A 10,392-nucleotide genomic window follows, 5' to 3' on the forward strand; every position below is an offset into this window, starting at 1 on the left:
GTGCGGCCATAGTGAACAGGGTGTTCAGCATCACGTTATGAGATGAATTATAATAATACTAGTCACCAGCCCATCAAAATGACAAAGCTCCTGTAAGCCAGAGCGCTGTCATGCTGAGGTGTATATGTGTGTGGAGGGGCGCGCGCGCGCATCCTGACGGAGCTCCTCCAGGTGCCATCCAGCACAACATTGAGGTGAGGAGAAGCTTTGGGCTTTTATAATATAATATATCATTCTCCATAATAACAATAGGAAATCCTTCCAGATATAAATGAATTAGAAAACTATGGACTGAAGTTCACAATCACATTATAAATCTGGAAATATTCAAGGAATTAATGAAAAATTTGCAGTATATTTTATTGAAAATTCTTGGGATTCAGATTGCTAATTTTTACAAAATCTTTAATAATGACATAGAATGCAGTCTTATGAGACACTCTCTGAGCTTTACACCTGTGGTTTTTAGCCTTTTCCGGTAACTCCAAGATGTATTGTTCGCCCCCTTACTGATTTCCACTTTGAGAAAATGCATAATTCCTGCTAGCACAGACAAACCTAAATGCCCTCCAGTATTATTAGTCCAAGTATTTAGAAACAAGGATTCTCTCTTTCTGGCTCTAAGGACCTCAGCAAAGCTATCATACTAAATAAATATTTCTAGAGAAATCCCAAAAATATACATCTTAGGAGTACCATAACATTCCATATCTTTTCTACATATGTCACATTACTCTTCAGGGCAGTCGGAATACTGATGCTGGAATCCAGACACTAGATCAGCACCAAATCCCGGCATCACTCACAATGTCGGTGCCAGATTTCTGGTGGAATCCTGATCGTAAGTAGACAGGGGTAAGGGTTAGGGGTAGGTTTCGGTGGGTGTGGGGGGGGGGGGGGGGGGTTGAGGGTTAAGTTTAGGCACAGTGTGGTTCAGGTTAGGCACTAAAGGCTGGCTAAGGTTAGGCACAAAGGGGAAAGGTTATGGTTAGGCACTAAAGGTTGGCTAGGGTTAAGCACAATGGGTTATGGTTAGGCTGTGTAGGAGAGGGTTGGGGTTAGGCACAAAGGGGGAGGGCTATGGTTAGGCTGTGATAGGGAGGGTTAGGCCACAAGTAGGGAGGGTTAGGGGTATAGGGGGGAGGTTTAGCATACTTACTTAAAAGATGTCAGGGACCTGTCCATCGGGATGCTGTGTGGGAACCCAATAGCATAAACTCTTCATTAAAAATAGGGTATAGCTAAAATGATGGAAAGGTGTGAGAAAACACAATGAATATACAGACAATAAAACAACAACTAATAATGCGGATTAGATACAGTCTGAAAAAAAAGACAGTTTTGGGGCATGAGGCAGGAGAAGGGTGCTACACAAAGAGCCCACAGTCCGCTCTTATAGTCATCTTCTTTATGAATGTATGCAAATGTATGTTTTGTTTTCCAGCTTACACAGACATGTTTCTACAATAAGACAGTTGTGAAAAGTAATGGTGTGCTTGGACTTCCTGCATGGGTTTTGGGGGCTGCACCTGATTCAGGCTACGAAAATGTTATTCTAATCTTTAAAATTTCTGCTATAAGATTATGGGTTATTTTGCCAATAATAATACACAATGAATTTAGATATTTTATCCCATTTACTGTTGAGTAGAGCTATAAAACCTTACTTACCATAATACCATAATACTGCAGCATTTGCAGGCTGTTTGGGCAAGGGTGAGCTTCTGCTACTCACCCGGCATGGTTCTCCCTACCTCAATCCGACTCTTTTTAATGTCAGATTGAGATTGCCCAAAACGGGGCCAAAACCTGCCGGATTTGGCTGCGTTTCCATCAAAATCAGGTGGATTGGCGGAGTAGGACAGGTCAGAGCATTCCGACCTGTCAGAAAAAAACAGCCCTTATTGAATAGGTCGGATCCCCTCCTGACATAACGGCAGTTCCGACAGCAATCGAATATACACCAGAGTGGGTGTTAGGGCGAGAGAGAGAGATGCAAAATATGAAGAGATACAGGGTGTTCAATAAACATGGGAGATTATTTTGGGTTAGGAGGTCCATGCTCAGTCGCCAGGGCCAGATCTGGAGAAAGTAGATCAAGACTGAAAAGTCCTTTTGCTGGTCACTTTAATAAACAAATCTGTATAGTTTATTTGTGTGTAGTAAATAAAAACACATGTCATATATTTGCAGGGGTGGATTGGGAACTGAAAGTGGTCCTTAAAAAGATTCTAGAAGTGGCCTCATGTGGGTGGCACCAAATCAAATGTAGGCAACACCAAATTTGGCAGTATTAGTACATCACTATACCTTTGTAGAAGCCGTTGCTTTCAATGTGCCTGGTAGTCTAGTGGCCTCCAGACCTACAGTATAAGCTGCTGTAACAAACCACAGACCTCTACATTTCGAATAATACCCCACTGAGACTGAACACATACCCCAAACCCTCCTTCAAGCAGACAAACAACTCATTACCATAATCCCTCAAATATCACAAATATCCTCCTCCCTCCACAGGTGTAGTCCAGAAACACCCCGGAAATTAAAAGTGATTTTAAATGATAAAAACCAAACAGTGCATTAAAGTGTGTTCAATAAAAGAGGCTCAGATAGAACATATAAATTTAGCCTGATTTACACTGGGAAACAGTTGGGTTCTGGCAGTGGGATTGCAAGACCCCAGAAAGTCCCCTCCCAACACCTCCCCGTTGCTGTCCCAGTCCCGACACCTCCCCGCACCCCCCCCCCCAAACCCCAACCCTGGCCATCTCCCTGAAGTTCGCATCCCCCACCGCCTGAAAACTGGGACGCACGTGTGTGTGAGAGGCTTGCATGTCCCAATCAGATGGAGCACCTCTCCGCCAGCGCTCACCAGCAGGGGCATTCTGGTGAGCCCCAGCACTGGCTGAGAGGCGCTCCATCTGTATATCTATTAATTCCAATAATGTTCTAAAACACAAGTGATAAGCGAAACTCATATCATATAAGATCTACATACAACGGCATGTAGTGATAATAACACCATGGAAGATATAAAGATGAAAAAGTCCCATAAGAAGAGCTGTGATTTCAGGTATTTTTATGTCAGGAATGAAAATGTGTGCCTGAGACTCTATCCTCATCCAGCTTGATCTGTCGGCTGCCTTTGACACTGTTGACCACCCTCTCCTGCTTATCACCCTCCGCTCCTTTGGCATCACTGGCACAGTCTTTTCCTGGTTCACCTCATACCTCTCCGATCGCTCCTCCTCTCCTACTACCCCGCAGCCAGTCGGTGTTCCCCAAGGGTCAGTCCTTGGCCCTCTCCTCTTCTCCCTCTACACCACCTCTCTGGGAACCCTCATCAGCTCCTACGGCTTCCATTACCACCTTTATGCGGATGATACCCTAATCTATCTTTCCTCCCCCGACCTATCACTTCTGTCCAAGGTCTCCGAATGCCTCACGGCCATTTCAGCCTGGATGACCCGATGCTTCCTGAAACTAAACATGGCTAAAACTGAACTTCTAATCTTCCATCCCCTGAACATCCCCTCTTCTCCCACTATCTCCATCAGCATTGGTGAAACCGAGATCACCTCCACCGACCAAATGCGCTGCCTCAGTGTCATCATTGACTCCTCCCTTTCTTTCACCCCCCACATTTGTACTCTCTCACAGTCTTGCCGCTTTCACCTCCGCAACATCTCGCGCATCAGACTATTCCTCTCCACTGACGCGACCAAAATTCTCATTCACTCTCTTGTCATCTCCCGCCTTGATTACTGCAACATCCTTCTCTCCGGGCTACCTCTCGCCTCTCTCCAATCCATTTTTAATGCCGTTGCTAGGCTCATCTTCCTCTCCCACCGTTCTACCTCCGCCTCCCCCCTTTGTTTATCTCTTCACTGGCCCCCATTCCTTTCCAAGTTCTCTCTAAACTCCTCACCACCACCTACAAGGCTCTCTCCTCCTCTAGCACTCCTTACCTCTCTTCACTGATCTCTATCCACACTCCCTCCCGTCCTCTTTGCTCTGCCGCCGATTGCCGCCTGACCTCTCACCTAAATACCTCCTCCCACTCCCGTGTCCAAGACTTCTCTCGCGCTGCCCCCTGCACTGGAACAACCTCCGGCCACCTATCAGGCTTTCTGATTCCCTTACCTCCTTCAAGCGCTCCCTCAAAACCCACTTCTTCTGACTAGCCTATCCCTCCTCCTCCTTCTTACCTCTCTCACTCCTCTTATCCTGCCTACCCTACCCCTCCATTAGTTCCCATCCATTCCTACTTATCCTATTGTTTTTCCTACGTCCACCCACCTACCTCCTTTTAGTATGTTAACTCTTATGAGTAGAGTCAAAAACTTGCGCACTTAGAGTCACTCAGGGGTGATCCTGAAACAAAGTAGCTTCATAAATTATCCTCGGATATTGAAACAAGCTTCAAACAGTGCAACGAGATTTCTCTGAAAACAGAGTGTACCCGTGGGTTTACAACCCGGAGGGGAGAAGGAAACCCTTTGGCAGGCAGCAAGCAAAGCGGTTTGCGGGAGACACTGAAACCTCCAGTGGAGGCTATTCGTCACCCAGTGATAACAATCAACAGCATCCTTCCAACAGTGGGAAACCGCCTTTAGGGGTACAAACCCGCACACAGCAGTATCCAGGCGGCAGAAACCAACGCACAGAGGTGGCCAAAGTAGGAGGGACTGGAAAAAACAAAACCAGGGGAAAAGCAAAATAATATTAAATTTATCCCAGAGGACACTTTCTGAAACTGAGATGGCAATCCTAAGCAAAGGATTGTCTTTTGTGCCCACTTGCCCCTTGGATAAATTCCAATGGAAGATTGATACAATAAAAATTGGGCCGAAATTTACGTTTAAAAGAACACTTTTCCCCTCTGGATAAGAATACCAACATACAGATTGAGTCGGCACCGAGGTTCCGTCCACACTTAACCTTTGATCCATTGAACAATAATATCTCTTTAAAGTGTTTCTTGAGACTGGTGGAGGAGCAGGGATATGCCCTTGCTATGTCTCCCCCGCCAGGCTGTAGTAATTTCACCAAACAAGAAATGTAACTTTGCGTGGGTTGAGTGAGGATCAATCTATTATAATATGCCCTGCAGATAAGGGTGGCGGCATCATCATCCAGGACATTCACCAATATCGATCGGAGGTATTCCTACAGCTGGATGACCTTTCAGTTTATCAACGACTGCCCGAGGACCCCACTGCACGATTCAACCTGGAACTGGATGTCATTTTGAGGCAAGCAGTGGACGACAACATCATTACAGGTGCCACACGCAGAGCCCTTTTCCACATAAATCCAGTAGCTCCTGTGTTGTATACACTGCCAAAAATTCACAAGGACCCCGTGACACCTCCTGGCCGCCCCATCGTAGTGGCCAGGGACTCTATTTATTACACTGTCTCGCAATACCTAGACTCGTTCTTCCAACCTGTGGTTCAGGCTCAGACCACCTACCTGAAAGACACTACCACTCTTATTACCAAATTACACTCTTTACCATCACAGCCGACTAACTGTTGGCTTTGTACTTTAGACGTGGTCAACCTGTACACCAGTATCCCGCATGATGCTGGCATGCATTCTGCACGCAGACTTTTGTTGAATCACCAGTTGTACAAAGATCCTGAGTAAAAACATTTGATCAAACTGCCTTTTTTATTTTAGTATTTCATCCCTACCATCCACTAGAGCAGCGGTTCTCAAACTGTGGGTCCTGACCCCAAAGTGGGTCCCGACCTACTCAGCATGGGGTCGCGACTCCATGTTGCTGACCATCAGGCTGATGACTTCTCTAATCTCAGGCAGTGATTCAAGGAGTCTGGAAAATCTGTTGAATTGTCTGTTATTTTAGACTTGTGTGCCTCCACATTGCTGCCATGTATGTGCTGCACAACGGTTTTTGCACTAAGATGCTAAATTGTTTTTATTTAAAAAAAATTTAGTGGTATAAGTTTGCCCGAGATATTTTCAAATAATACACTATTCCTACACAATTGTAGAAATGTTATCTAAAATGGTAAGCAGTTTCTCTTAACATTTATGTATTGTTTATTTTATATTAATGTTTTTGTCCAGTTGTTAGAGAGGTACCAATAATTTGAAGATCAACTGTAGGAGTGGTTTATTTACATATTGTTTGTACAAATTAAATTAAAGATAACAATAGTTCTAAATGTTTCACCCAAATGGTTTTTTAAGACATGGCAAACCAATCATAAAACGTTATGAACCGTAGTAAGCCTACAAGGGCATTACAATTTTACAGCCATGCTTCCACCAGCACCACAGCACTCAGCTTCTGCAGATGACCCTACACAAAGGCCTCCTCCTCTCTAAAGATGTCCCTACTGCAGCCCCTAGGAAATATCTGCCACTGGTAGTGGGTAACCACTGCCATGAAAAACACATTCAGCATACTTGTATTCTTAATAAGGGGGAGATATAAAAGCTCGGAGAGAATAATAAAACTACCCATATTCTACCTGTCATTTTATAGGCCATGTTTGAAAAATGTCAGTTGCTGATTGGTGGTACTCCCTCTAAACTTTGATAAATCTTCCCCTATCTCTGTAGCTCTATGAAGCACTATGCTAACTCAGTAAATATAAAAAAAAAATTGGGTGAAAACTTTCATGCAACATAAGTAACTTTCATGTGATTTAGATATCAACTCCTTCCTTTCACTTATTTGAAAGAAAACTAATGTAGCTATACAAAAAAAAAACTGAATGTTCATTGTAGAACAACATTGGAATAGAATAATTGGTACTTTAATAATTGTGTAGTTTCATGATGGCAGTTATGTAGTCAGCGTAGTGCCCCTGTCAGAAGCAGCGTAGTGTTCCTGCGGTCAGCGTAGACAGCTTGTGTCTGCGACTATGCGTACGCTCGTGCCATGGGCAGATTTAAGGGGGGGGGGCACCCAGGCACGTGCCCCTCTGTCATTTCTGATTTTTTTTTTTTGCCGCACACGTAGTGACAGCAATGCTGCCATCCCTCGAGCTGAATCTGCGGCTGCTGAAGTGGGCTCCTCCCCTGTCCTACCCACCTGATGGTGCCTGCCAGTGGGAGACCCGACGCTTGGGACCCTTAAGCTTCCGGCGTCTGGGAACGGACAAGTGCAGCTGCTAGTGCCTTTCAGAGGGGGGGACACAGTGCTGGAGATGCCAGCGCAAACAGCAGCAGGAGGTCCACATCTACAACAGTATGAAGCGCAGCTATTATTGAAGGGGGTCTGAGTACTGAACAAGGCTGGGGGGGGTGATTACAGTATGGTGTACGTCCCGGCTATTTGAATTCCTGCACAACCACCTGCCAGGTCAGGCAGCTAATCAGGAGCCACCACTGCCGCTCCTGAGACCTGGAAGGCAGCAGGGTGAGATTTTAAATAGCCGGGACGTGCAGCTCTGTGAATGCATCCGGGCAGCCCGAGGCTCCCTGCCTGGCTGTCAGTGCTTACAGTTCTTCCCGGCAGTGGCTATCCCCTCGTTACTGGGAGCCTACATTCCCCCTTGGCAATGAGCATGTAATCCCATGTGGCAATGAGCATGTAATCCCATGTGGCAACAAGCATGTAAGCCCATGTGGCAACAAGCAGGTAATCCCTGGCAATGAGCATGTAGGTAAGCAGCACTTATGTAGCATAATTTGTAATAGGCATTACGGCACAATATGTAATGGGCATTATGGTGTGCGGCTTAACGTGTAATGGACATAATGGTGTAAATTTTTGGCGCGCGCCTACGGCACGCAATGTGCCTGTTTGGGGAGTTTTTTGTGAATATTGACTTTCTCCATGTAGCATTATGTGAATTTTGTCTAAATCTGTGTGGCATTGTGAATTTTGACTCATTCCTTTTGGCATCATGTATAAGGGGCAAGTATAATGGGTCTACTCTTTTGTTGCATAATGTGTAGAAGTGGTATATGGTGTGGTATACTACACTCAAGGACATGCCCCTTTTGAGTGGCATACCCCCCACGCTAAAGGCGTGCGCACAACTACTTCCCTCCCTTTTCACACCATGGTGGGCCTGTATACTTTAAATGAAAGGGGGAATGGGGACCCTGCGCTTCCTATTGGGGTGATATGAATGAGTGCAGGAGGAATTTCTTTCCGTCGTTTCCTTTTATATTAGATAGATCTTGTTCCTTAGCTTGATTTCTTCCATACGGTATACCTTGAAAAAGAAGAAGAAAATCTAATGGTGCAGATTTCCTAGATGTTTAGCATATATATGGCATCAGACAACGTAGAAGTGAGGGTACTCGTACCGTGTGTGGGCCTTTCCTCTAGGCCAAGAAATCAAGCATAGGTCTGGGGTCACTGAATGGGTTCAGGAGATATTTTCCCTTTTAGGTCCTGTTCTTCCTAGTTTTCTCGAAAGAGAAGAAGAAAATCTAATTGTGCAGATTTCCTGGCACATATCTGGTGTCAAACAAAGTATAAATGAGGGTACTCGTACCATATGTGGGCCTTTCCTTTAGGCAAAGAAATCAAACACAGATCTGGGGTCACTTAATGGGTTCTGGAGATATTTTCCCTTTTTAGTCCTATTCTTCCTAGTTTCCTCAGAGATACATAAGGGAAACACTCATAGCGTAATCAACCGATTTATTATTAAAAGCACACAATTTTTAAAAAAAAACACACAAAGCCTGGTACCGTATCTGGCCTTTTCACCCAAGGCCGGTTTAGGAGCATATGGGGGGGTCAGATGTAACAACCCGGGTGGACCCCTGCATAGGTTCTCCAAAAGCTGATCCTGGTGTATAGGTTTCCAGACAGGTTCCCAGGTGCCTTTAAATGCCAGCGACTATTTATAAACCCATTCCCGTCCTCTCTCTGCTCTCCTCTACTCCCACTCCACTCTCTGGCACCACTAACATCCCCCTGCACCCACCCCATCCACTCCCCTATCATGGTACCCCCCCCCCCCCCACGCCATTTTCTCCTGGATACACCCCTGGTTGGCACCTAACCAGAGCTTACGCAGTTAGCGTAGTCAGTCTGCGTTAGATAGTTAGCTTAGTCAGTCAGCGTTGTGTCAGCGCTTATTACATTGTATGGGAACCATTGACAATTTTTCACCTGCCTGACATGACAGGTGTGAATGTGTTCCTGAAACACCCTCACTATCCAGGTTAGCCCGAAGAGTAGCGAGCCCCGCACTCTTCATCTGCCTGAGACTCATCTGCCTGAGATGCACAAGCGTGTGAGACGCACGTGCGTCTCAGGCAGATGGAGCGCCTCTCCACCGGCACCCGCATGATCACCTCTCCGCCGGCGTCCGCCAGCACAGGGGATCTGCCGGTTACTGGCACTGTGTGAGAGGCAATCACTAGGCTTGCCAGGGATGCTGGGGAGAGAACTGCAGCTCGCGGAGACAGTTCGGTGACTACGCTGCCTGATGGAGACACTACGCAAACTACGCTAGGCTGCCGTTGGGCTATGCTGACAGCGTAGCATAGCCTGCCACCATTAAACTACACAAGTACAGAATAATCTTTACCAAAATAAAGGTGTTTCAACCATACATCTAGGCCCTTATTCTGGTTGACTCGCTCGGACGCGAATTTGCAAACTTGAGAGTCAACCAGAAACCGCCCTGCAAATTGTGGTACCCCAACCCCCACCCTTCGCACGCTGGGTTCGTTCGCCTGGCATGCGAATGGATGTTTTGCATAAACATCCATTCGCATGCCAGTGGGAACCTCCCCCATCTTTCAATGGTCGTCGACCATCGAATGATGGTGAAGACGCACGCATATGTAAGAGTGGTCCAGACCACTCATACATATGAGTGTAGATTTCTAGGAAACTGGGCAGGCAGCTGAGAACCAGTTATGTCTTCTGTCCGCCCCCCACACATGCGTCACGAATGCATTAGCATGTGTACGCCCTGCGTTTTCATGGGAACGGCCATGAAACGCTGGGCATCCACATATGATAATGGCCCATGCCCCTCTCCACCCCCCCCCCCCCCCACTCAAAAGGCAAGGGGCGTACACTCGGCAAACAGATTTTGCTCCAAGTTTGCACGCTCCCTGCATATACACATGCGCAGAAATGCTGCTTCACATGCGCATACGCAAAACATCGGTCCCCCATGCGAATTCGGGCCAACCAAATTAACCTGAATAAGGGCCTTAATATGAAAATATTACATACAGTAAGTTGTCTTTTTAAGCCATGTTACATTCCTATGTCTTTAGCGTAAGCTTCATGTTGTGAAGAACAGGCATATAGAATCAGCGGGAGAAACTGGATCTGGAGTCTGGAGCATAAGTTATCACGAATATTTTTGCAAGAACTATGAAGCACTGTGAAGTTTGACTTCTAAGAGCCCAGGCTGATGGGGTGGAGGGGAG

At 46.1% G+C, this 10,392-nt stretch overlaps 1 long non-coding RNA gene across 1 annotated transcript; it reads right to left on the bottom strand.

The window, feature by feature from the left end:
- Positions 1-378: 378 nt before the first annotated feature.
- Positions 379-8,984, bottom strand: LOC146080838 (uncharacterized). The gene is made up of 3 exons (XR_014475003.1): positions 8,202-8,984; positions 1,160-1,241; positions 379-835 (listed from the first exon to the last, which is right to left on the bottom strand). It is a non-coding gene; the product is annotated as an uncharacterized LOC146080838 (long non-coding RNA).
- Positions 8,985-10,392: the final 1,408 nt, after the last annotated feature.

Source organism: Crinia signifera, chromosome 5 (genome assembly GCF_055691185.1).
Source record: "Crinia signifera chromosome 5, ASM5569118v1, whole genome shotgun sequence".
In the NCBI taxonomy this organism is placed as follows: Eukaryota; Metazoa; Chordata; class Amphibia; order Anura; family Myobatrachidae; genus Crinia; species Crinia signifera.